The sequence below is a fragment of the Oryctolagus cuniculus genome, chromosome Y, assembly GCF_051225735.1.
Source record: "Oryctolagus cuniculus isolate XC-2025 breed Fujian yellow rabbit chromosome Y, ASM5122573v1, whole genome shotgun sequence".
Lineage (NCBI taxonomy): Eukaryota > Metazoa > Chordata > Mammalia > Lagomorpha > Leporidae > Oryctolagus > Oryctolagus cuniculus.
The window spans coordinates 10,300,100-10,327,878 of NC_142889.1; the positions used below are offsets into that span (position 1 = coordinate 10,300,100).

General features: G+C 44.8%; 1 pseudogene; it reads left to right on the forward strand.

Moving 5' to 3' along the window:
• Positions 1-5,700: 5,700 nt before the first annotated feature.
• LOC149119216 (uncharacterized) lies at positions 5,701-26,058 on the forward strand (annotated as a pseudogene).
• Positions 26,059-27,779: the final 1,721 nt, after the last annotated feature.

Below are 27,779 nucleotides of genomic sequence, written 5' to 3' on the forward strand. Positions count from 1 at the left end.
TGTATTAGGGCCCTTTGGAGGGGTTAATCAGTGAGCCCTCAGGAAATGTAGCAGGGGAGGAGAGAATAGAGAGAAGATAAGATACTCAAATAGCAACAATGGCAACAATTCCAACAATAATAAGGAGTCCTGTAATGAGTCCCAGTAGCGTCCAGCCGGGTCTTTTCATTCCTGTGGGTATAAAGAAAAGGCGTTCTCAGGGCCAAGTACAGGCTCTGGAACAACATCATTATTTGTAGGAATTGGCGGATTAACTTGTTTAATTAATCTTTCAGGTAGCCATCTTGGTGCCGATTGTTTTTGGTCCAGGATGCAGGCTGAGCCACGTCCCCAAATGAGTACTGGATCTGGGCCATGCCAGCTACTGGTGAGGGGGTCTCGCCACATTACCATAGGCGGAGCCGTATCAGGGGAAGGGTGCCAATGACGGTCCGCAGCTGAATGATTATTATTATCCAAGGTCAGGAAGTTTAGCACAAAGAGCGCATGATTCAATCGGTCGCGGGGAGAGGCAAAAGACAAGGAAGTGGCTTCAAGCCGAGTGAGCCAAGTTTTTAGTGTTTGATGGGCTCTTTCAACAATTCCCTGTCCCTGTGGATTGTAGGGAATTCCTGTAATGTGGTTAATATGGAGCGCCTCACAAAATTGTTTAAACTTAGTGCTGACATAAGCAGGACCATTGTCTGTCTTAATCTTAACAGGTTTTCCCAGTACAGAAAGAGCTGTGATAAGGTGCGAGATAACATCCTTAGCAGCTTCTCCTGTGTGGGGGGAGGCAAAGACAAAGCCACTATAGGTGTCTATAGAGACATGGAGATACTTTAGTTTGCCAACTTTTGGGAAGTGTGTGACATCCATTTGCCACAGTTGATTAGGGAGAAGACCACGCGGATTGACTCCCAAATGCGATACAGGTTGGCTTGTAACACATGAGGGGCATTTTTTGACTATTTCACGAGCCTGTTCTCGTGAAATTTTACAAAACAAACGGAGAGATTGAGCATTTAAGTGATGTAACCTATGCAAGTTTTGAGCTTCCTGTACTGATCCCACAATTATGGGGAAGGTAAGCCTTGTAGCAGCATCTGTCTGGGCATTACCTTCTGAATTCTGAGCTTCCTGCACTGATCCCACAGTTGTGGGGAAGGTAAGCCTTGTAGCAGCATCTGCCTGGGCATTACCTTCTGAGAGTGACCCTGGTAGGCTTGTGTGTGCCCTAATATGTCCCAAATAGAAGGGCTGTTGTCTTTCTCGTATTAGCTTTTGAATTTGTATAAACAAGGGCATAGCGTTGGAAGTTGTTTTAAGAAAAGGAGAAGTCTCAAGCAACGGAATGGAGTGAGCTACATATGCACTATCGGTATAAATATTTACAGCCTGACTGGAAAACTGTGTAAAGACTTGAAGTATGGCATACAGCTCAACCAACTGAGCCGACTGATAAGATGTTTTAAATACGTGGGAACGGTTATCTGCCACGAAGGCAGCCATTCCATTGGAGGACCCATCTGTAAACACCGTAACTGCCTTTGGAATGGGGTTACTTTTTGTATTTTTTGGGAAAATAAAGGAATAGGATTGGGCAAACTGTAACACGGGGTCATCAGGGAGGTGATTGTCAATGACTCCCATAAATCCTGACATGGCTATTCCCCAGTCATCAGAAGTTTGAAGAAGGAACTGGATCTGTTCTCGGGTATATGGCACTACTACAACATCGGGGTCTTTTCCAAAATATTGGCGGGAAAGGAAACGAGCCTTGATGATTATTGAAGCAACCTGAGACAAATATACTGCAATTACCTTAGATGAGGAAATGGGGAGATGAACCCAGAAAAGAGGTTGACCCTTTTTATTGGGCATGAGGGATTTTTGCCAAAAAACTCCAGTGGGCGTATGTGGTGTGGCTAAAACTACAAAAAGCAGGGGGAGAGTATAAGAAATCTGTGAAACAAACTGTTGGCTGATGGCTTGCGCTACTTGGTTTAATGCGTCTCCCGCAGCAGGGGTGAGTTCACGGGGGGAAGAGGGATCTGGGTCTCCTCGCAGAATGTCATTGAGGGGCAAAAGGACATTATTAGATATTTTTAAATAGGGCCTGAGCCATTGAATATCTCCTAGAAGTTTTTGAAAATCATTAAGGGTATGGAGGCAATCCACGCGGAACTGGATGCGGGGCACAAAAACCAAATCCTGTTGTAATTTTAAACCTAAATAGGTAAAGGGGTCTTGTAACTGGACCTTATCAGGAGCAATTTGTAAACCAAGGGTAAGAAAGGCTTTAGAAAGTGCTGTAAAGCAATCTTGTAGGTCTGACTTGTTTTGAGCCGCCAGTAAAATGTCATCCATATAATGTAGAATATAAATGTGCGGCCAGTGTAAACGAACCGGGTCCACTGCCTGTGCTACAAACTTTTGACAAAGGGTGGGGCTATTGGCCATTCCCTGGGGCAAGACTTTCCAATGAAATCTTTGCATCGGTCCCTGGAAATTAACACGGGGGAGGCTAAAGGCAAAATAAGGACGATCATCAGGGTGTAGAGGAATAGTGAAAAAACAGTCTTTGAGATCTATAATTATTTTGTAATAACCATTTGGGATGGCCACGGGGGTTGGGATGCCAGGTTGGAGGGCACCCATGGGTGCCATGACCTTATTAACGGCGCGCAAATCCTGTAAAAGGCGCCATTTACCAGATTTTTTCTTTATGACAAAAATGGGTGTATTCCAGGGAGAATTGGAAGGCTCTAGGTGTCCAGCCGCGAGCTGCTCCTGTACAAGCGCTGTAGTGGCATTTAGCTTTTCTTGAGTAAGCGGCCACTGATCCACCCAAACAGGAGTTTGAGTATTCCATGTGATTTTATCTGCATGGGGTACAGGAAGGCTAGTGGCCGTTACTAAAAATCCGAATATCCGAGCCCATGTCTATCTGTTTTAGAGGGGGCTGTAATAGGTTGAGTTATGCCCTGTCTCATTTTTCCAAGTCCTGTGCCAGGCACATAATCCATGCACAGCATTTGTTGTGTGACCACAGCATTAGGGCTGCACAGGATAACTTCCATTTGGGAGAGAATGTCACGTCCCCACAGGTTAACAGGAAGGCCTGGTAATACAAAAGGAGTCACAGTGCCCTGATTGCCTTCCTTATCTTTCCAGCGTAATACCCTTGAGCTGACTTGGGGGTTATTGGACTGGCCTATACCTCGCAAATCGGTGAGAGATGCGGTCAGCGGCCAATGGGCGGGCCAATGATCTTGAGATATGACCGTGGCATCTGCCCCTGTGTCCAAAATGCCCTTGAAATCCTTTCCTTCAATAGTAAGGGTTAACACAGGCCTATTTTTTGTAATTGGCTGGACCCAATAAGCATCCGAGGAGCCCAAAGGGGTAATGCCTCGGGGCCTGGAAGAAATTGAGGATGTACTTCCAGTAATTAAAGGCAGAAGAACCAGTTGTGCTAGACGGGTGCCCTGTGGAACGGCAGCTACTCCACTGATAGCGGCTGCTAGGATTTTTATTTCCCCGGTAAAGTCACCGTCAATAATACCGGGAAAAACTTGAATGCCTTTAAGGGTGGCTGATGCTCGGCCAAGAATAAAAGCACAGGTACCCGAAGGCAAGGGGCCCCACACCCCTGTAGGGATAATTTGTGGGCCCTGGGTGGAATCTAATATTGTATCGGAGGCGGCACAGAGGTCCAGTCCTGCGCTACCTGGGGTTGCTCGTTGGAGAGAAGCAATTGTTGAGGTATTTGCTGAGCCTGAGGCTGGGAAGGGACAAACCGTACTGCCCCAGGGTTTGTCCTTTGAGAAACTGGGGCCAGGGGCTGGCCCCTCTGGGAGTTTCCCGGCACACTAGGAGGGAGGGGTTGGCCTGAAGAATTAGTCTTTGACCTGCATTCATTTGCCCAGTGATAACCCCTATGACATCGGGGGCATGGGGTGGAGGGGAGCGGCCTACCTGGAGGAGATGGAGTCGCGCCTTGGGCCATGGGCCTGTTTGATAAGGCAGTTGGACATTCACAGGCAAAATGTCCAGGCTGTTTACAGGCGTAGCAAGTGGAGGTCCCCTTGGAGGGATTTTGGGTCAGTTTGAGTGCGGCCCCAATTGCCAAGCCCATGGCATGGGCCGATCCCACACCAGTGCAGAGCCTCACATAGTCTGAAAGATCACCCTTATGTTTATGAGGCCGAAGAATATCTTTACAAGCTGGGTTGGCATTTTCAGAGGCGAGGTGCGTAACAAATGCACTTCCATTTTCTCCTGGGCCAACTAGTCTCTCAGCTGCAACATTAAGGCGCGAGACAAAATCACTATAAGGCTCGTCGGGCCCCTGCTGAATCTTAGCCAAAGAGGTAGTGACTGCTCCCCTTTGAGGGAGCTTTCTCCAAGCCCCTAGTCCGGCAGTTTTAATTTGCGCCAGAAGTCCATCAGGGAACTGGGCTTGTGAATTGTTGGAATTATACGGGGCATCTCCCAAAAGTTTTTTGAGGGTCCAATTTTTAGATAAAGCTTTAGCAAAATTTTGTTGGGCTATTTCTTTACAAATTTGAACATAATCAGCCCTCCACAGGACATAGTCACCTCCACTGAGAGCAGCTCTGGCGAGGAAGTCCCAATCATTAGGTGTAAGCCACCGGGCACTCTGGCTTTCCAATAAGGCCTGAGTATATGGGGCAGTGGGACCATACTGGGTGCAAGCAGTTTTAAGTTTTTCAATAAATCTGAGACTAAGTTTTTTATAGGGTGGTGGCTGTCCATTACCAGGTCCTTGATTGGGGACCTGATCTTCCTCCTCTGACCCAGGTTCCTCACTATCTTCCTCAGAGTGGTGGGGCGAATTCTCCTCAGCCTCATTTTCCCCATCAGCGGCAGGCTCAGAATGACCTCCGGCTTGCCTCCTGGTTACAGGGAAAGCTAGAAGGGGTTGGGTTTTGGACCTGACTTTACCTTGTTTAGGTTTTGGAAGGGGCTGCTCTAAGGCAAGGTGGCGGAGCTCCTCATCAAGGGATTTTATTTCCTTAAGGAGCTGGATGTGCTCTCGTCTCTGTTGAAGTGACTGTCGCAAGGCCGACAAGTCAGGCACAGGAGGGTTAAAGTCATAGAGAGCGGGGGCACAAATGGGAAGGTGCGGGTGAGTATTGTATGGAGGGGGATTTTTAACATTTTGGGGCCAATTGGAATTATGATAGTGCACGACCTCTTCCTCTGGGGCAGCTTCCTCATCTGAATCTAATTTGTCTCGGATGGCAGGATATAGTCGGCTCGCTTCATTGGTAGGGGCTAAAGTGGACTCTTTAATTTTATTGTTGGGGTCATCATCAGTGGAGGGTATATCTAGAATGACAGATGGGCATTTAGATGCAGGTCGGGAGGATTGCTGTAACGTCTCCTCACCATCCCTTACTAGGGCATCAATAGTCTTATCTAGGTGACGGGTTTTTAGAATGTCATTAATCAGGTTCCAATATGAAAAAATCGTAATAGGCACTTTTGCAGGGCCAAAGATCTCATGAAAATCCTTTAAACAACTTCCAACTCTTTCCCACTTGATCTCGTCAATTGTTCCTTCCTTGGGGAACCAGGGACACAATCTTTCTACATACTCAAAAAATGCCTTTAGATCCTTATTTTTAACCCGAACTCCTCGTGTCTTGAGGGCCTCCCTGAGACCCGAAATGAACATTTCCCGTGACGATAATGCCTGTCCCATGGCTGTCACTTACCTTGAGCCGTCTTCACTCCACAGCGTCTACCGATGCTGATGATCTCGGGTGGGCAGTTCCGAGCCGGTCGCACAATCACTTGGATCCAAGTTTTCCTCCTGGAAGGCGGCGTTCCTCCAATCTTACAGGCACTCGAACCCCAAGGGCCGCACTCGAGCCCCACGTTGGGTGCCAGTTGTCCCGTCCCGCGGGACAGCAACTGGGGCCGAGCACCTAGAAGGAGAAATGAAAGGGACAGGAGACACAAAGATGGCAGCAAGACAGGTGCCGATCAAGCTGCGACTTTATTTTTCAACCACACACTTATATATCATCGAGGCAGGGTATCGGGAGGGGGAAGGAGAGGGGGGGCTTATCTTGTAGCTGCAATGCTAGTGCAAGTAGGGGAAAGGTTACAAGGCCTTAAGGCACAAGGTCACACAAGGTTGCATTATCAGTACTATCAGGTCTGGCTTGTCCAGCCCTGTCTCTCAACTAAGAGGTCACATGCTGCGTGGTCCCCGACATATGCATGCATTTTTAAATTAGAGAATTTGCTTTATGATTGAGTTTTAAGACTTCTTGCTAAATTTGCTTGCAATTCCTTAATTTTTAAAGGATTCATTCATTCATTTGGAAGGCATGGTGAAACACACACACACACACACACACACACCTACAGAGAAAGAGAGAAAGAGAGAGAGAGATTGATTTTCCTTCTGCTGAATCACACCTCCAAATGGTTGCAACAACCAGCATTTTGTCAGCCCAAAGCTAGGAGGCAAGAACTCCATCCTAGTTTCTCACATGCGTCGCACAGCCCAAAGTGCTTGGGCCATTATCTACTACTTTCCTATGTGCATTATCAGCGAGCTGGTTTGGAAGCTGAGAACTCAGGACTGAAACTGTCAGTTTGATAAGGAATTCCAGCATTGCAAATGATGACCTAACCTGCCGTGTTCAATTCTAGCCCTCTACAATTCCTTTAAATATGTATTTTTATAATGTAGAAGTGGTTATAGTTGTATGTTATGGATATATTTATTTAAATATTTGTAATAAATCAAAACTTATTTAAAAGGCAGAATAACAGAGAGACGAGGGTCCAAGGAAATTCCTCTTCCACCTACTTATTTACTCCCAAAATTGACAGAATGTTTGAGAATGGTTCAGACCCAAGCTGGAGCCTGGAACTGCTTCTTGGTTTCACACATGAGAGAATGGGCCTAAGTATTTGTGTTATATACTTTTTCCAGGAGGATTACCAGGGAGCTGGATCTGGAGCAGAACAACTGAGACACAAACTGTGCTTTTAGGGGATGCCAGTAATGAGGGGACAGTTTAACACAAAGCTAGCCCCTATTAATATATTTTTAACCCATGAAATGTACAAGTAAAATTGGATAATAGAGTAACTTTCATGTTACATGTATTTTATTTCAATATAAATGGAAGAATTAAACAACTTGCTTTCATTCCCAAAAAGTTAGATTTTAACCAAATCACATTTTTCAGACAAGATCTTATGAATAAATTTTGTTAATCTTAGAAGTGAATGATTTCTATTTTGTTACCTATTTAAATATGATATTATAATATCAATATATATGCAATCATGCAATACAATTTCTTGATGGTTGTCAGTAATATTCTTTCCCCAGAAGTGTTTTCCCAGTACTCATAAGTCATTGTTGAAGCAGCTGTTTTTTCTAAGTATTTGTTGAAAAAACGTGATACTAGATCTCTTTAGTGCTTCTATTAAGCAAAATGATTAAATATGTTTGTACTGTTTAATAACTATTTTAATATAAGAAATATAAAATAATCTTAGTTGATTACTGATATGGTGATTCTTTTTCACTACAACAATGCTGTTGTGAGATCCCTTGTCCAAAAAGAAATTCCCTTGGGTAATCTGGCACAAATCCCCATGGTTGCTACTCACAAACAAGCAATGATTAGTGAAAGAAAAGGTAAAGGAAATCTCAAGAGATTCTGTCCCACATCATTATACTTGGGTTTCCAGAATTGTGTTTTTTAACATATATTGTATTATAATGAGCGTAAAGTGAAGATTATGTCAAAAACATGTTCTTCTAATTTAGGCAGTGAACACACTGGGAGTAGTCATGATGGAGGAAAAGCTGCAAGTGAATACTGTATTTCTATTAATACTTACTAATTTCTTGGAAAATTGGAGTTACAGAGAGAGAGAAGGAAAAGTAGAGATATAAAACTCCATTCACTGATTCACTATTCATCCACTTCCCCAAATGGCTGCAACAGTCAGAGCTGTGACAGACTGAAGACAGGAGCCTGGATTCATCTCCTTTTTAATGCAGATCCTCGTAGGCAACAGTGATGGCTCAAGTAATGGGATCATGCTTTTGTCATACTGGATTGAATTCCTGGCTCCCAGCTTTTCACATATTTGGGGAGTAAACAAATAAGTGAGAGTACTGGCTGCCACACAAATGATCTATCTATCTATCTATCTATCTATCTATCTATCTATCTATCTACCTACCTACCTACCTATCTATGCATGAGATTATAAATCCTGAACATGGCACCAGAGACAATTAGCATCCTGTGGATTTACCTCACTATGTTAATTTTTCTACATTCTCTGTCCTATGACATCACAGATTTGCAAATCAGCCTTGGTTGGAGTAATTATATTGTCATATGTTATAAAGTATCCCCCTCCTTTGGAGAGTTGATTACTACTTTAAATTACAATACATTATATGTATTATCATGTAGCTTTGAAGAGTTTAAAGAAAAAAGTCAGTCAGGTGAACAAGTAGAGCCCAAAATATCTCTTTCTGTTGTAGCAATATCATGGGCATTTTGGTAGTTTCACATTTTTTAATTTTGTTTTTAAGATTGATTTATGTATTTCAAAGAATTACAGAAGGAGAGAGGAATGTGGAGACACAGAGATAGAGAAGGAGTGAAAGAGAGAGAGAGAGAATCTTCCATCTGCTGGTCCTCTCCCCCAGATGGCATCAGTGACCAACACTGGGCCAAGTGAAAGCCAGGAGCTGGGAACTGCTTTCAGGTCTATCACATGGTGGTAGAGGCCCAAACAATTGGGCCACCTGCTGCTCAAACAGCCAGGACTCTAACAGACATCTATATAGGATACTGGTGTTCCAGGGAGAAGCTTTATCCACTATGCCTCCAGGCAGTGCCCTCACATGTGTTTTTTACTGTTTTGAAATTTTAAATAATCCCATTTGCAGATTCCAGACAGATGTTGCATCTCTCAACTTATACATACTGCCTGAATTAGGTGAAGTAATTGATATGATTTCTAAATGCCCCAACCTCCAAATCCATAAGATCATTTCATGGAGTTTTATTTAGTCAAACATTTTACAAGCCCTAATTAAGTACTTCCATATATCCTTTGATAGGTTAAAATTGAGAATAATAGGGTAAAAATTAAGCTTTTAGTTAATGCAAAAATGTTTAATTGATATTCTACAGAAATAAAATTTAATAAAGTAGAAATGAAAAATATTATGCTTTGGGTTTCTTCAATGATTTAAAGATACTTGAGATAATTTTCTTGACAAAAGAACATGTACACCTATACAGAATTTTAGGAAATTCATGAAGCACATCATGGCATCCTTTGAGTTTATTTTCATGCACCAATTGAATTAATTAAAATTCTGGAATTTTACAGGAAAACATGGAAATAATGCAGTTCTTTATTTTCATAAACATAATGGGGGAAAACACTGGGGCATAGACCTAGGACATAATGTGTTTTGTTTAGAGAGAGAATATTAGCATAATAAAAAATAGTGGTGGACTGGTGCCTGCTGGTATCCCATACCAGCACCAATTAAATTCAAGATGCATTGATTCCAATCTAATTCCTTGCTTATGTGTTTTGTAAAGCAGAAAAAGATGCCCCAAGTATCTGGGCCCTTACCACCCAAATGAGAAACCTGGATAGAGTTCCAGGCTCCTGGCTCCAGGGCCATTTGGGGAGTGAACCTGAGAATGAAAGATCTCTGTACTTCTATTTCTTTCTCTGTATCACCCTATTTTTCAAATCAGTTAATTAAATCTTAAAATAAATGATGGGTAGGGTGCATGCTGTGGCTCTGCAAAGCAGGAAGTCAATGACTAAACTGAACTCATTCTCTGCTGTGTTTAATAGTCTGAATAATGGTAGTCATTGGGTATGGATGTGGGAATCATGAATATCAATGCTAAGTGAAATTGTTTCTTGTAAAAAAATGAATGCAGGAGGTGGCTGGAGAAATGAGAGGGAATGTCCTAAAAACTGTCTAAAGCAAAATGTTAGGAACATGAGTAATGAGGAGTTTTATGAGAAAATGTAAAGAGCAGGCAGGTGCTTGTTCCCACAGATCCTCCCTTGCCTTACACAGGAATGAATGATGATGAGAATGGTAGGTACATAGTTAATATTAAGCAAATGGATTGATATACAGCACTGCCATTCTTACAAAGGTTAGATGTTATGCCCCTGCTTGGAAATGTAGAACAAAGGAACAAGGAACTCTTTTTTTTTTTTTTTTTGACAGGCAGAGTGGACAGTGAGAGAGAGAGAAAGGTCTTCCTTTGCCATTTGTTCACCCTCCAGTGGCTGCTGCAGTCAGCATGCTACAGCCGGTGGACTGTGCTGATCCGAAGCCAGGAGCCAGGTGCTTCTCCTGGTGTCCCATCGGGTGCAGGACCCAGGCACTTGGGCCATCCTCCACTGCACTCCCTGGCCACAGCAGAGAGCTGGCCTGGAAGAGGGGCAACTGGGACAGAATCTGGCGCCCCAACCGGGACTAGAACCGGTGTGCTGGCACCGCAAGGTGGAGAATTAGCCTAGTGAGCCGCGGTACTGGCTTTTTTTTTTTTTTTTGAACAAGGAACTCTTAACATTAGGCAATGCAATAGGTCCTGTAAAAATATTTTTCATATAGCTGAAGCATCTACTATGCATAGAGGAAAGATTAATGGTAAGGTTATGATGAGGCCATGAAAGGAAAATGAAACAAAGAAAGATTAATAGAGAAAGGTTATGCATAGACAACTTGTGATGTGCTCTTTCTCTGTAAGAATAGAGGCTTAGGAGGAAAAAGGCTTAATGAAAAATATGTGTAAAAAGAGTATAAGGTAAAACTATGAGAAGGAAAGGCAGAATGATGCCTCCCCTTGCTACCCAAACCTCGTCTCCTCGTCTTGTGTCGTCACTGGCACTTCCCCTCCTTCAGGAGCCCCTGGATCTGCCAAGCATGGACCCTGGCAGTTTTGTCCCGGCTGTGTCTCAGTGGTTGCTGGTATTTGGGGAAATGAATCAGAAAATAGAAGAGCTCTCACTGTCCACTTTCTCTCTCTCTAATACATTTTTTAAATGTTTAAATATTCAATGTTCTAATACCTCTTACAGTAACACAGTACCTTCTCATCATTCTTCATGTTCAGGATTCCTTTGGAAGTATTAAATTATTTGAAATGAATTTTGAATACCTATGGAAATTTAGGAAAAATGTATAGTTAAGTTTTAAATAGTAACCGAGAAAACTATTTTAACCAAAAACATGATCCCAAGTTAATCTATCCAGGTATATTTGGGGACTGAGCCAGCAGCTGAAAGATTTTCTCTCTCACTCTTGCTCTCTCTCTCTACTCTCTGTATGTAACTCTACATTTAAAGTAAATAAAGCATACAAAAATTATTTTCAAGACAAATGCAAAACAGAAATAGTTTCAGACATAATACAAACCTAAATAATTAATCTCCATCAGAGCTGCACTCCAAGAAATGTTCAAAAGTTTCTTCCAGAAGAAGAAAATGATGCCAGATGGAAATACTTGACTACTTATATGATTGGTGAGAACTGCCAGTAAATGTACCAGATTATCTCATATTCTTTGAATATTTCTGAAACATAATTAACTGTTAACAAACCAAAAAACTATTTTGAAAATATGTGTATAGAAATTATATGATATATGATTATATATGATAAATAATCAATGATCATGAACTGTAAATGTCAGAAGGGGTCTGCATGAATACTGTACATAAAGTGTTATAATGTCACTAAAGTGTAGACTGATAAATTACATATACATGTACATCAAAAATTTTATTGAAAATGGAATTCAAAGATAAAGTTAGGGTCAGACATTGTGGTATAGAAGAGTAAGCCACCACTTGAGATGTCCACATCCAATGTGTGAGTGCCTAGATTTTGGGTCTTGTTCCTGCTTCTGCTCCAGCTTTCTGCTAATGTACATCCAAGGAGTCAGCAAATAATGGATCAAATACTTGATTCCTAGCTGCCAGCATGAGAGATCCAGATGAGTTTCCAGGCTCATGAATTCCATCTTTGTCCCATCTATTGCAGGCATTTGGGGTATAAACCAGTGGATATAAGATATTCTCTCTTTTTCTCTCTCCTCCCTTCTCTCTCCTATCATATGTGAAAAGATGCTTCATACAGCAAAGTATATAAATTAAATTGTGACACTATTTAAAGAAATGTTTGTGGCCATTAAAATAGTTTGAGTGTGGGTATTTGACCTAGTGATTAAGAATCAAGTTAGAATACACTCATTCCATACTGAGTGTACGGATTCAAGTCCCAGCTTTGTCTCCTGATTCCAGCATTTTGCTAATGCACATCCTGGGAGGCAGCCCACAATGGCTCATGTAGTTGAAGTTCTGATAGCCTTGGGGAGATAGGAATTGCATTTTTGGCTGCTGACATTACTATAGGCATTTGGGCAGCGAACCTGTACATCGGAATGACACAGGTGGAAGGAGCCTGGGTTTCTTTTTCAAGATCTTTGCCCCTAACTTGAATACCTATTTGACAGTTACATACTAAAAAATAGACTTTCACTGTGGCATTCAGTCACATATCTGGTGATATTTGTTCTTTCCATCTAACCCATCCTAATACAATAAAACCAGTACTATAATCAAGCTTCAATAAAGGTTAAAAAGTAAAGTTTGTGGAACAGAGCTGGTGCTCATTAAATATTTGCTGAATGATGAAAAAGCTATCACATTGAGAACAAACCAGCCTAAGATGCAGAGAAACCTCACTTTCACATGATTCTGGCCTCATGGCTTTGCTGCTCTGTGCTTAGTGAAAGAAAAGTCTGTTTCAACTCAGCACAGATTTTTACATAGTCCCAAGGCCGGGGAATTTATTTCATTCAAAACTCAGAATATATTTACTTCAATAGGAATCCATCATGTGCAAGATGGGCCAAAGAGAAATGTAAGAAATGTACTTTCCAACCACTCCAAAAAAAGAGTGCAATGGCTTTTAATGTATATCCCCTTTGTCTATCTCTATAGGTTTTAAATATTGGGCTCACAACTGCATTTATTTTCACTAAATAAAAAGTTATTGATCCTGATCTCTGTTGCCTGGAAGCCCAGTCCTGATTCTTAATTGACCTATTGTTTCCTAGTTCACATTAACCACTCATGAAATGGTGAAACCCAGGTAATGTGGACAGGTGGGCTAGTAAGCTGGGGTAGGTCAGGGCTCTGCAGAGAAGTGATTTTCATTAGTAACTAACAGTTTGATGCTTAGCCCACTGCTTTGTAATACATGCAGTGACATAACTATAGAACAGGTAGACAAACCAGCAGCCATTCTTCTACAGGAAAATTAAATTAGGTCATTTATTTGACTACTGGGTGATGTCAGATAGTTACTTATCTCAAAATGAAGCCTCTGCTGCATGTATCAACTCTGTAGACCAGCCCCCAAAGTTCCCCAAGTTTGGAAGCATAATTAGTTAGTTTTGTCTCTCCTCTGTCTTCCTGACATGCTATTTTAATTCTAGAAATTTCCAACAAACCAAGAAAATGGCCTTCAGTCAGGTATGGCTCAATAAAATGAATTGTTTTTATTTCTTGAAATAATGTAGTCACTTGTTGAAAGCAATTAACTTGACAGAACAGGCTCTAAAACTAATAAAATAAATGTTCTCTAGATTAGTGTGTATAAGATCATGGTTCTATAATAATAATAACCAGCAACCATATGTGATTATATGGATAAAGAAAAAAGCACATAAGGACCCACAATAGATGCTAATATTGGTTAACATTGGAGTGAGCATTCAGGTGAGTGAAGAGTGCACAAATTTTCATAAGATTTAATACATTATTTATGTAATGCATATACCATTTGTAAGCATTTGTAAGTATTCGTAAGTATTCACTCATTTAATCCCATAATAACTATTTGACATTGGTTATCTCCACTCTACATATGAGAAAAATAAGACCTGGGAATTCTGTTATCACTTGGGCAATCTGAGTATGTGGTAGTGCTGAAATTTAACACCCCTGACTGGGCTCACCTGTGTTATGCTCTGTAGTCTGTGTTAAAGGAGATACCAACAAATAAGAGTTACTGAGGGTAGTGAGATTCCAGATAACTTTTTACTCTTTCATGTATTATTCTGATATATTATGAAGAACATGAATAATTCATACAACTGGAGAAAATAAAAGTACTAGTTTCGTACACCAGATCAGAAAAAGGTCTAATTTATTAATTTAGAAAGAATTTATTGTTATTACTATATTCCAATAAGTATGTTAAAAACTTTATATGTATATATATGTGTATATATATACATATGAGTTTTCTTTTTGGTGACAATTTACATAATAATCAGGTATTTCAGTGGGAAGCAAGAGACTTGATTATCTGTGAAAATCTTTCTGAAACAGTTATTTTCCATTTCCATTTCCATTTATAAGACCCCTTCTGCCCAGATTTTTCCAGAAGTTTGTACCACCTCATAAGCATTCCTGGAGTCTATATTAATGTCCCCTCTTGGCCCTCAAGAAGATTTAGAGCATGATTGAGGATATACAACTCACAGGTCTGAGCAGACAGGTTTATGGTTAATCTGTCATTTTCACATAATGAATGACTATTACCATCCATAATTGCATAATCATTATATTTCCCCTCCATGACTCAAGTTTAACCATCCACAGAGAGCCACATTACCTCATCTCTCATATCTGGCTTCATACTCTACAATATCTAAACAATTATTGTTTTAACAGCTCCCACGTTTTATGAAATTCAGCTAGGTTTGTATAGCATTGATTGTTAAAATTAAAATACATTTTTCCAAAAGAATGACTTCTTATTTTAAATTCTGGAATTAGTCAATTATATTTATCTCTTTGGTTTATATATATATTTTTGAAATACAGAGTTACAGAGAGAGGTAGAAACAGAGAGAGGTCTTCCATCTGCTGGTTAAATCCCCAGATGGCCACAACAGCCATAGCTGCACCAATCCGAAGTTAGGAGCCAAAAGCTTCGTCTGGGTCTCCACATGGGTGCAGGGGCCGAAACACTTGGGCCATCTTCTACAGCTTTCTCAGGCCATAGTAGAGAGCTGGATTGGAAGAGGAGCAGCTGGGACTAGAACTGGTGCCCATATGGGACACTGGTGCTTCAGGCCAGGGCTTTGACCAAATAATTTGGGTGCTTTAGTGAATCACTGAAGCAATGCAGTCCACCTATATTGTTTTCTTCCACCATTGGGATTTCCCACTTATAGGCAAAGTGGTTTCTGCTCTCTGTGTCTAGTGGGCAGATCTAGAAAACACATTTTAAGTCAGCATCACTAAAATATGTGTGGTCATGGGGACTTTTACTGAGAAGGGCATAAGAATTCTAAACCACAGTGTGACAAACCTGTGCAATTTAGTAGATAGTTCTTAATTATTGTAATAATCTATAAACTACATCAGATTTCTTTACTAGAAGTAAAGGGGATTATATGGGGTTCCATAAGCTTCTTACAATCCATCTGTTACATGAATCTCTGTTATAGGCTGTAATCTATTTCTCCTTTCATTAGAGATATGATGTTGTCATTTATTAATGGTTTTGCATAGTTGTTTCAGCTTAATTTTTAGAGGCATAATTTTAACCTTCCTCTACTTCCCTCTTTTGTCTGTACTGAAGAGTCAATATGTTTTTTGTTATTGTTCTCTCTGGAAATTTTAGGACTCATAGCTGCCCATTATTTACTGTATCTGTCCTAATTTTAATAATTAGGTATGCTGAGGAGATTGGTTCCCACCCCTGGAATACATTAGAAGGATCTTCACATTTTTCCTGTACCTAATTTAACTTTTTCTTTCAAAAGCAACATTTTTTCTTCTTACATTTATTGACTATTTAGTGGAGGGTTAAGCTTATGGTTATGAAATAAATGGAACGTATGTCACTGTAAAAATTTTAAAAAAGAATAAGAAAGAATGTAGGAGAAAGAGTGGGGGCTTGGTAGGGTGGGTAGTATGGGGGGAATTATCAGTATGCTCCTGAATCTGTATATAAGAAATACATGGAATTTGTTCACTATTACAAAAACAATTAAAACTAAAAAGAGGACCTGAAAGTCATCCTTATTTACCCCAGACATTTTTAATTTTTCTTTGTATAATTTAATATCCTATGTTTGGCAAGCAAGGGAGAACCAGGCTGACCTGGAATCCACAAGGAATATTTAATCCTCCCCTTTTGCTTCCAACTCTAGATATATCAAGTGCTCCAGGAAGGACCTCTCAAAAAGGAATCACTGACCACAATGCAAGTCCTCATCAAAGATCAAGAGGTGAATTATTTTCATTTTTCTAACTCTGAACATTTTTTGGAAATGCCCTGGCTTTCCACAGTGGTAAAATGCCGTGGCTCTAATAGCTTTCACTGGCTTTGGAGTCACTCCTTCCCTCATTGTAGTTTGCTGGCCCCAGTAAGCTTCCATGTCTCTTTGAGGGGACCTTGTTTTTAAGATTTTGTGTAATACTTTTTCCACTGTGGATATGAATTTTTGCTATATGCTATTTTTTTTTATCTTCCTTCCTTGACACAAAGGTTTTTTGAGCTTCTGTTTATCTCTATGTGGCCAACTTTAATTTTGAAGTTGACTTAAAAACACTGTCTCAGCTGACTCTCAGGGCTGAACCCAGCATATTTTCTTATTTGATCTCTAAGCCTTTGTAAGAATGCAGAGGGGTTTTTCTCTTGTTGTTGAACTTCAAATGTCTTTGATGCGTTTTGTGATCTCAGGGTTGATTTTTTTTTTTAATTTCTTTAATCATTACTTCCCTTAGATCTTGCAATTTTACTCTGGGGAATTATCACATTAAAGGTCTTTGGGATGTTCTTAGCTAAGGAGATTCCCAGTCCAGCAATATCTTCTCTCTCCCAAATTGTCATAGCCCCCCTCCTGATCATTCTGTTTTTCTCTCTTGCAGATAATATGATCATTATAGCCATCATTGCAACCCAGGTATAGTAGCTGGGTTGCAAGAATTGATCTAAATGTCTTGTCAGACTAAGTGGGTTTTCTTGAAGTGGCTTCATTTCTTTCTTGAAGTTTCTGAGTTCAATACCTGTAAAGGAAGCTTACTAAGACAACACCTCCCTGAAACATTGGGACTTCCTGAGGTAGATGCATAATAGATGTCATCTGTTTAAGCAGAATAAGGACATTTTCTACATTATTTTTTACATTTTTTCAATTTTGTAGATAAATCAGGAGGTGCATTATGTTCAACCTTTCCATATTTTAAACCCCTTTTCCCTGTCTCCTCTACCCATGTTGCTCATTCTGGGCCATGTTTTAAGCTGTGTAAGGAACAGGTATGATAATGGATCCCAGAATTTAGCAACAGAACCTTTTTCCTCTTCTATTAGAGGAAATATGGGAGTAGGAATTAAAACAACAGGACTTAGAGTTTTCATCCAGCAAAGAGTATAATCTCTCTCCCGGAGAGACAAAGCTCTATCATGTACAGACAAAATGAGAGCCTGACTTATCTAGACTTCATGTGAACCAAGTTTAGGACAGAAAAATGAAGGCATCATGATTTTATTTTCTTTTTTACAAATGAAACACAGATTTCACAAATATAAACATGCATATGGCATACATAATTGAAAATGGATCCATAGAAATGATTCAAGTTCTGTTATTTAGAAATCACAGTTTCTGGCCCAAGACTTCAATTTTTGGATAAAGTTTCCTTTTTTTTGGATAAAGATTCAAGAGAGATGAGACAAAAATAGAAATTTGAGAAGTTCAACCTAACAAACAATATCTCTTACAAATATTTTCTGCATCTGTAAGTTGTTTCTTCCATTGATAAAAATTACACATATTTTAAAGTAGAATAATTTTATACAATAGGGAGTAAGCTCGAAACAGAAATAATACCATGAGGGACAAAATAATTTATAACAACACAACACATAATCAAATTTAGACCAAGCTTTACAATAGTCATAGCCAAAGGAAAAACAGAAAGATATTTGTAGAGTTTGATACAAAGTAAGGAGCCAAATATAACTTTTTATTATTTTATAGTTGAAAGTTTCTTTATTTGTAGTTGAAAGACAGAGACATACTGAGAGATCTTCATCTTCTGCCCACTTATTTACTCCCCAGATGCCCACTACAGACAGGGATGATCCAAGTTAAAGCCAGAAGGCAGGAACTCATTCCAGGTTCCCACCATGAATGGCAGGAATTCAAGTCCTTAGACCACACTATGTCTTTCATTGTACATATTAGAATGAAGCTGGAATTGGAAGCAGGCCCAGGAATTGAACTCAGACACTCCAGCATTAGGTGCAAATGTCCTAAGTAGTATCTTAGCCACTATACCAAATGCACAACCTTGAAGATATGTTTAATGTATTCAATGACAAGGTTGTGGTTTTTTTTAGATTTATTTTATTTATTCGAAAGGAAGAATTAGAGAGAGAGGTAGAGCCAGAGAGAGAGAGAGAGAGAGGTCTTCCATCCATTGGTTCACTCCTCCAATTACTGCAAAGGCCAGAGCTGAGCTGATCTGAAGCAAGGAACCAGGAGTTTCTTCTGGGTTCTCCACATGTTGCATGGGCCCAAGGGCTTGGGCCATCTTTTATTGCTTTCCCAGGCCATAGCAGAGAGCTGGATGGGAAGTGGAGCAGCAAGACTAGAACTAGTTCCCATATGGGATGCTGGTACTTCAGGCCAGGGCTTTAACCCACCACGTCATAGCACCGGCCTGAGAACAAGTTTTATGGGTACTTAAATCTACTTGGAAAATAATTCTTATGTGTTTCTTTGCATAAGATCCTAGCAATCTATGGTTTTGTCTTTTTTCAGGACTTACTATGCAAGCAATAAATGTGATGTGTTAAATAATTTTAATCCACACAACAAAATTAGGTGACGTAACATACTATGCATCTTATAAAGGAAGGCCAAGTCCTTGCATAAACCAAAAATGTTAAAAAGGTAAAATGGTACATTGAGGGAATGTAAGTCAGGGGTAGGTTTCACACAGTGGTGTAAGACACCACTTAAAATGCACACATTAGCATTGGAGTGCTGATTGCAGCCTGGCACTTCCACCCCCAACTGAGCTCCCTGTTAAACAATACAGAAAATCAGAAGATGATGCCTCAACAGTTTATGCTACTTCCATCCACATGGAGACATATCTGAGCCCTGGATCTTTGATCCTTGCTCCTGGCCATGGGTTTTTCCAACCCTGACAGTTGTGGTAATTTGGGGAGTGAACCAGGAGATGGAAGATCTCTGTTCCTTTCTTGTTTTGTGTTTGCTCTGCCTTCCAATTAGATGAAAATAAATAAATAGTTGTTTTTTAAAAAAATACAGCTCCAGCTAATCCTTGGCGTGCATCTGCTCCAGCTCCAGCTCTTCCTCGGTGTCCAGATGCTCCAATGCTCCAGCTCCTCCTCAGTGTCCAGCCACTCCAGCTCCAGCTCCTCCTTGGCATCCATCTGCTCTACAGCTCCAGCTCCTCCTTGGCATCCATCTGCTCTACAGCTCCAGCTCCTCCTCGGTGTCCAGCTGCTCCACAACTCCAGCCCCTACTCAGCATCCAGCTGCTCTGCAGCTCCAGCTCCTACTGGGAGTCCAGCTGCTGCAGCTCCAGCTCCTCCTCACTCTCCAGCTGCTCCAGCTCTTGCTCCTCCTTGGCCCCCAGCTGCTCCAGCTCTTGCTCCTCCTTGGCCCCCAGTCGCTCAGCAGATCCAGTTCCTCCTCAGCATCCAGCTGCTCCAGCTCTATCTCCTCCTCAGCCACCAGCCCCTCCAGCTCCACCTACTTCTCGGCATCCAGCCGCTCCAGATCCAGCTCCTCTTCAGCATCCAGCCAATCCCCATCTCCAGCTCTTCTCAGACCCCAGCTGCTCCAGCTCCAGCACCTCCTTGACATCCAGCCACTTAGCTCCAGCTCCTCCTCAGCATCTAGCCAATCCACAGCTCCAGCTCCTCCTCAGTGTCCAGCTGCTCCACAGCTCCAGCCCCTACTCAGCATCCAGCCGCTCTGCAGCTCCAGCTCCTACTGGGAGTCCAGCTGCTGCAGCTCCAGCTCTTCTTCAGTGTCCAGCTGCTCTGCAGCTCCAGCTCCTCCTCACCGTCCAGCCACTCCAGCTCTAGCTCCTCCTTGGCCCCCAGCTGCTCCAGCTCTTGCTCCTCCTTGGCCCCCAGTCGCTTGGCAGCTCCAGCTCCTCCTCAGCATCCAGCTGCTCCAGCTCCAGCTCTTCCGCGGCATCCAGGCACTCTAGCTCGAGCTGCTCTGAGCCCCTAGCCTCTCTGAAGTTCCAGCCCCTCCCTGGCATCCAGTCACTCCAGCTCTACCTCCTCCTCGGTGTCCAGCCACTCCAGCTCCAGCTTGTCCTCGGCGTCCAGCTGCTCCACAGCTCCAGCTCCTCATCAACCCCAGGCCACTCCACAGCTCCAGCTCCTCCTCACCATCCAGCCACTCCAGCTCTAGCTCCTCCTCGGTTCCCAGTAGCTCGGCAGCTCCAGCTCCTTCTCAGCCCACAGCCACTCCAACTCCAGCCTCTCCTCAGCATCCAGCTACTCCAGTTCCAGCTCCTGTTTGGCATCCAGCTGCTCCACAGCTCCAGCTCCTCCTCAGCATCCAGCCACTCCAGCTCCAGCTCCTCCTCGGTGTCCAGCTGACCCAAAACTCCAGCTCCTCCTGGGCTCCTGGCAGCTTGGCAGCTGCAGCTCCTCCTCAGCCCCCAGCCACTCCAGCTCCACCTACTCCACAGTGTCCAGCTGCTCCAGCTCCAACTCCTCCTCGGTGTCCAGCTGCTCTGCAGCTCCAGCTCTTCCTCAGCCCCCAGCCACAATGCAGCTCCAGCTCCTCCTCAGTGTCCAGCTGCATCGCAGCTACAGCTCCTCTCCAGCCCCTGGCCGCTATGCAGATCCAGCTCCTCCTCAGCTCCCAGCCACTCCAGCTCTAGCTCCTCCTCAGTGTCCAGCTGCTTCTGTGGTGGAAGGCTGAATCTGGAGAGGCCTAGAGGGAACTTCCTGAGCCTGCCTCGAATTTGCAAACCTATCTTTAAGTTTCAAATCCCTGGTGGCAAACACCCCAGCCCCAGGGTGCTTTTGCCTAAGGATCATTAAGGTGGTATAATAGGAGTGGCTAAGACCCTTTTGTGTCACAACACCCCACCCCTTGCCCACATCCTCATGCTCATTCACTCATCCACTCATCCACTCGGTACCATCCTCGCCCTACCTCAGCTATATATACACCTCCCTTTTACAATAAAGTGAGACCCTGCTTCGACTGGGTTCCACACCATGTCTGATTGTCCTCCAGAGTTTGGGAAAGGCTAAGTGGTGGGTGGGTGCACTTCCCCTCCTCAGTCAAGGCAAGCTGCAGGCAGCCTGCCTAATTCTCCAGTGGTGGCCAGGAACAGTCACCACAGCTCCAGCTCCAGCTCCTCCTTGGCATCCAGCCACTCCAGCTCCAGCTCTTCATTGGCCACCAGTCGCTCTGCAGCTCCAGCTCCTCCTCAGTGTCCAGCTGCTCCAGCTCTAGTTCCTCCTCGGCATCCCCCTGCTTCAGCTCCAGCTCCTCTTTGGTGTCCAGCTTCTCGGCAGCTCCAGCTCCTCCACTGTTTCATGCTGCTCCAACTCTAGCTCCTCCTTGGCCCCCAGTAGCTCGGCAGCTGCAGCAGCCCCTAGGCCCCCTGCCACTCTAGCTCCAGCTCCTACTTGGCGTTCAGCTGCTCTGGAGCTCCAGCTCCTGCTTAGTCCCTGGCTGCTCTGCAGCTCCAGCTCCTCCTCAGCATCCAGCTGCTCCACAGCTCCAGCTCCTCCTTGCCATTCAGCCACTCCAGCTCTAGCTCTTCTTCAGACCCCAGCTGCTCCAGCTCTAGCTCTTCCTTGGCCCCCAGTTGCTTGGCAGCTCCAACTCCACCTTGAACCTGGCTGCTCGGCTGCTCCACCTCCTCCTCAGCATCCAGCCACTCTGCAGCTCCAGCTCCACCTGTTTCCAGCCACTCTGCAGCTCCAGCTCCTCCTAGGAATCCACCTGCTCCAGCTCCAGCTCTGCCTTGGCTCCCTGCTGCCCGGCAGCTCCAGATCCTCCTCTGTGTCCAGCTCTTCCAGCTCCAGCTCCTCCTCAGTGTCCAGCCACTCCACAGCTCCAGCTCTTCTGCAGCTGCCTGCTGCTCAGCAGCTCCAGCTCCTCATCGACATCCAGCTGCACAGCAGCTCCAGCTCCTCCTTGGCTCCCATCTGATTGGCAGCTCCAGCTCATCCTCGGCCCACAGCCACTCCAGCTGCTGATCCTCCTTGGCGTGCAGCCACTCAGAAGCTCCAGCTCCACTTCAGTATACAGCTACTCCAGCTCCAGCTTCTCCTCAGCGTCCAGCCACTCAAGCTCCAGCTCCTCCTCGGCTCCCATCCCCTCGGGAGCTCCAGCTCCTCTGGCTACTGTCCACTCGGCAGCTCCAGCTCCTCCTCAGCATCCACCTGCTCCAGCTCCATCTTCTCCTTGGCTCCTGGCTGCTCGGCAGCTGAAGCTCCTCCTCGGTGTCCAGCCTCTCCAGCTAGAGCTCCTCCTCTGTGTCCAGCTGCTCCAGCTCCAGCTCCTCCTTGGCCCCTGGCTACTCTGCAGCTGCAGCTCCTCCTCATCATCCAGCCGCTCCAGCTCCAGCTCCTCCTCAGTGTCCAGGTACTCCAGCTCTAGCTCCTCCTCGGTGTCCAGCCACTCCACTGCTCCAGATCCTCCTCAGCTCCCAGCCACTCCACAGCTCCAACTCCTCCTCAGCTCCCTGCCAGTCTGAAGCTCCAGCTCCTAATCGGCCCTAGCAACTCCAGTTCCAGCTCCTCCTTGGCGTCAGCCACTGGGAAGCTCCAGCTCCTCCTCAGTGTCCAGCTGCTCTGAAACTCCACCTCCTCCTCAGCTCCTGGCAGCTTGGCAGCTCCAGCTCCTCCTCGGCATCCAGCCACTACAGCTCCGGCTCTTCATTGGCCACCAGTCGCTCCACAGCTCCAACTCCTTGGCTCCTGGCCGCTCGGTGGCTCCAGCTCCCTCTCAGATCCCAGCAGCTTGGCAGCTCCAGCTCCTCCTCAGTGTCCAGCTGCTCCGGCTCTAGTTACTCCTCAGCATCCAGCTGCTCCAGCTCCAGGTCCTCTTCAGTGTCCAGGCACTCCACAACTCCAGCACTTCTTAGCCCCTGGCCACTCTTCATCACCAGCTCCTCCTTGGAGTCTAGCCACTCCAGCTCCACTCATCCTCGGCTTCCAGCTGCTCTGCAGGTCCAGCTCCTCCTTGGCATCCAGCCACTGGGCAGATCCATCTCCCCCTTGGCCCCCAGCAGATCCAGCTCAAGCTTGTCCTCATGTCCAGCCACTCCAGCTCCTCCTCAGCATCCAGCCACTCCAGCTTTAGCTCTTCCTCAGCAACCAGCTGCTCCAGCTCCAGCTCCTCCTTGGTGTGCAATTACTCTGCAGCTCTAGCTCCTCCTCAGCATCCTGCTGCTCCAGCTCCAACTCCAGCTCCTCCTTGGTGTCCAATTGCTCTGCAGCTCCAGCTCCTCCTCAGCAACCTGCTGCTCCAGCTCCAACTCCTCTTTGGCCCCAGCCACTTCACAGCTATAACTCCTGCTCAGCGTCCAGGTGCTTGTCAGCTCCAGCTCCTCCTCAGCATCCAGGCACACCAGCTCCAGCACCTCCTCGGCATCCAGCCACTCCAGCTCCAGCTCCTCCGTGGCTCTTGGCCGCTCAGCAGCTCTAGCTCCTTCTCAGATCCTGGCAGCTCGGCAGCTCCTGCTCCTCCTCAGAGTCCAGTTGCTCCAGCTCCAGCTCCTCCTCAGCCCCCGGCCACTCCACAGCTCCACCTCCTCCTTGGCTTCCAGCCACTCTAACTCCACCTCCTCCTCAGCATTCAGCTGCACCAGCTGCAGCTCCTCCTCAGTTCCCAGCTGCTCCAGCTCTAGCTTTTCCTTGGCCCCCAGTTGCTCGGCAGCACCAGCTCCTCCTCAGCATCCTGCTGCTCCAGCTCCAACTCCTCCTCAGCCCCAGCCACTTCACAGCTATAACTCCTCAGCATGCAGGGGCTTGTCAGCTCCAGCTCCTCCTCAGCATCCAGGCACTCCAGCTCCAGCTCCTCCTCGGCTCTCAGCCACTTGGCAGCTCCAGCTCCTCCTTGGTCTCCAGCTGCTCCAGCTCCAGCTCCTGCTTAGCATCCAGCCATGGCATGGCTCCAACTCCTCCTCAGACCCTTGCAACTCCACAGCTCCAGCTCCTCCTCAGCCTCCAGCCACTCCAACTCCAGCTCCTCCTTGACATCCAGCCACTCTGCAGCCCCAGGTCCTCCTCAGCTCCTGTCACTCAGCTTCTTCAGCTCCTCCTCAGCCTCCAGCTACTCCAGCTCCAGCTCCTTCTCGGCCCCCAGCCACTCCATCTCCAGCTCCTCCTCAGTGTCCAGCTGCTAGCAGCTCCAGCTCCTACTCAGCTTCCACCCACTTGGCAGCTCCAGCTCCTCTTCAACTCCCAGCCACTCCAGCTCAAACTCCTCCTCTGCATCCAGCTGCTCCAGCTCCAGCTCCTCCTCTGTGTCCAGCCACTGGGCAACTCCAGCTCTTCCCTCATGTCCAGCTGCTTCACAGTTCCAGCTCCTCCTCGACATCTAGCCCCTCAGCAGCTCCAGCTACTCCTCTGTGTCCAGTTGCTCCAACTCCAGCACCTCCTCAGTGTCCAGCCACTCCACAGCTCCAGCTCCTTCTCAGCTCTCTGCCACTCAGCAGCTCCAGCTTCTCCTCGGTGTCCAGCTGTTCCAGTTCTAGCTCCTCCTTGGCCTCCAGTCACTCTGTAGCTCCAGCTTCTACTCTGCCCTAGCTGCTCCAGCTCCAGCTCCTCCTCAGTGTCCAGCCACTGGGCAGCTCCAGCTCCTCCTTGCCTCAGCTTGGCAACTCCAGCTCCTACTCGGTGTTCAACTGCTCCAGCTCCAGCTCACCCTTGGTGTCCAGCCACTCTGCAGCTCCAGCTCCTCCTTGGCTCCTGTCTGCTCAGCAGCTCCAGCTCCTACTCAGCATTCAACTGCTCCAGCTCCAGATCCTTCTCTGTGTCCAGATGCTCTGCAGCTCCAGCTCCTCCTCAGCATCCAGCCGTTTGGCAGCTCCAGCTCCTCCTTGGTGTCTAGCCACTCAAGCTCCTGCTCCTCCTCAATGTCCAGCTGCTCCAGCTCCTCTTCAGTGTCCAGCTGCTCCACAGCTCCAGCTCCAGTAGCTCCTCTGGCTCCCTGAGTGCCTCCTGGTGCTGCCAGGACAACAGACGGCACCTGTGCTCCCAATCTAAACCACCTAAAAATGGAGAGGAAAAGATGGAGTATATCTCCTAAACCCACCAAAGTGCACATTGGGAGGTTCACCAGGAATGTGACCAAGGACCACATCATGGAGATATTTTCTACTCTGGGAAGAGTAAAATGATTGACATGCCTGTCAACAGGATGCACCCCATCTGTCCAGAGACTATGCCTATGTGGCATTTGAGGAGGCCGAGAAGGCACTGAAGCACATGGATGGAGCACAAATTGATGGCCAGGAAATCACTGCTACTGCTGTCCTGGCCACCCGGCCCAGGCCACCCCCTCGGTGATTCAGACCTCCCAGGAGAATGCTTCTGCCACCTCCTATGTGGCACAGGTCACCCCCATGGATGAGGAGAAGGTCTTGCTCCCCAAGGCCAGGTCTCCTGTGCACCAGCAATCTCAATCTCTCTCTACTGGCTGCCGTCACCACAGGAGCCCCTCCAGCTCCAACTCTTCCCACCGAAACTCATGCCCCTGTAACTTATATCCCAGCCACCTCAGTTCTGTCTCTTTTCTGGCCAGAAAAGGATCAGTAGGAAAGGGAATTCCTCACACAGGCAGGCTTCAGTGTCCACAGTGGAGACATTTTCTCTGCAGGTTGAGTTCTGGCTGCAGAGCCTTGCTGGTGTGGGGTTGTACCTGGGAAGATGCCCTCCAGTTTCAGAGCTAGAAAGCTCACCCATTCCTGGTTACCAAGAGTCCCTTCAGCTGGGTCAAGCAAAGTTTCTGGTACAAAGCAATTCCACTTGGCAGTGCACTGACCCTTCCACAGGTGGCCTGGGCCAGGCTTGTAGCCTGCTCACACCCTTGCTGGGCACAGCTGTCCTACAACCAGCTGGCCTGGAAGAGGGGCAACCAGGACAGAATCCGGCACCCTGACCGGGACTAGAACCCTGTGTGCCAGTGCCGCAAGGCAGAGGATTAGCCTAGTGAGCCGCGGCACTGGCCAAAAATAGAACATTTAAGATACATGGAAATTAATCTACCTGCTACTGCATGACTGGAATCATTGGAGGAATTGAGAAGGAAGTAAAGACAAAAGTTCTTAGGAAAATGAAAATAACATGTTAAACCTATAGGGAATAGCAAAACCCACATAAGAGGAGATTCTATCACAATATGTGTTTACAGTTAAAATCAGAAAGAGCTCAAGAAATGACTTATGCATCTCAAGAATTTAGTAAAACAAAAATCAATGCAAAATCAATAGGAGGTGAGAAATGATAACATCAGAGTATAAATAAATGGACTTGAAACTAGAAAAATGATACAAAAGATGAACAAAATCACAATCTGATTTGTAGAGAAGATAATAAACTTTTATACAAAGAAAATAGAGAAAATTAAATTAAATAAAATTAGAGATGCAAAGTTGATACCTTATATATCAGATATTCAAAGGATAATAAAAAACTACTATAAAACTGCCTGCTAATATGTCTTAAAATCTCAAAGAAACAGATAAATCCCTGAACACATATGTTATAGGAATAACAAATGATTGTTGGATTTCTAAAAGATATTTTTAAAAATTTTTGAAAGGCAGAATGACAGAGTGAGGGAGAGACAATAGTGAAGAAGTTCATTGATCTGCTCTTTTACTCCCCCAGTGACCTCAGTGGCTTGTGGTGACCTGGAACACAGGCAGTAGACTGGAACTCCTTTGGGTCTCCCACATAGGTCACAGAGCCTCAACTACTTGGGTCATCATCCATTGCCTTTCCATATGCATAAGCAGGGAGTTGGATTGGGAGCAGAAAAACTGTGACTTGAAGAGGTGCTCTGACATGTAATGACATCATCACAAGCAGTGGCTTAATCTGTTGTGCCATAGTGCTGGTCCCTATGGTTTGGTTTTAAACAAGCAAATATCATCAGATACAATTTTTGAAAAAAAAATATAAGAACAACTGCAGATATGGCCAAGGTTTCATGAGGCAATGTGGCAAGGAAAACAATTAAAATGATACTACATGGATTCTTGAGTAGTACATGGTAGTAATTTTGACATTGGGTAAAAACATAGAAGAATCAGAACCAACACAAAAGACCAGGAATGCTGTTCACACTGATAAAACTACACTGGTAAGTTTATGAATTCCTTGGCTGAGAATTCCATTATACACCAGTTCTTATTCAATTTAAATATCCAGGACATTTCTAGATAGCACTATAATGTATCAGGGATTCATATGTAGATATTGTTACAAAAATATATTAAAAAAGTATTTATTATATTCATGCAATGATCTTATCTGTACAATGCATTTCAAGTTGTTCAATCAGCAACACAGAATATTAAAACAACTCATAATCCTCTCAGGTTGTTTCAGATGAATGAGCAATATCATCATGGCCATTTGTAAAATAGACATTCTGGCTTTGATCTTA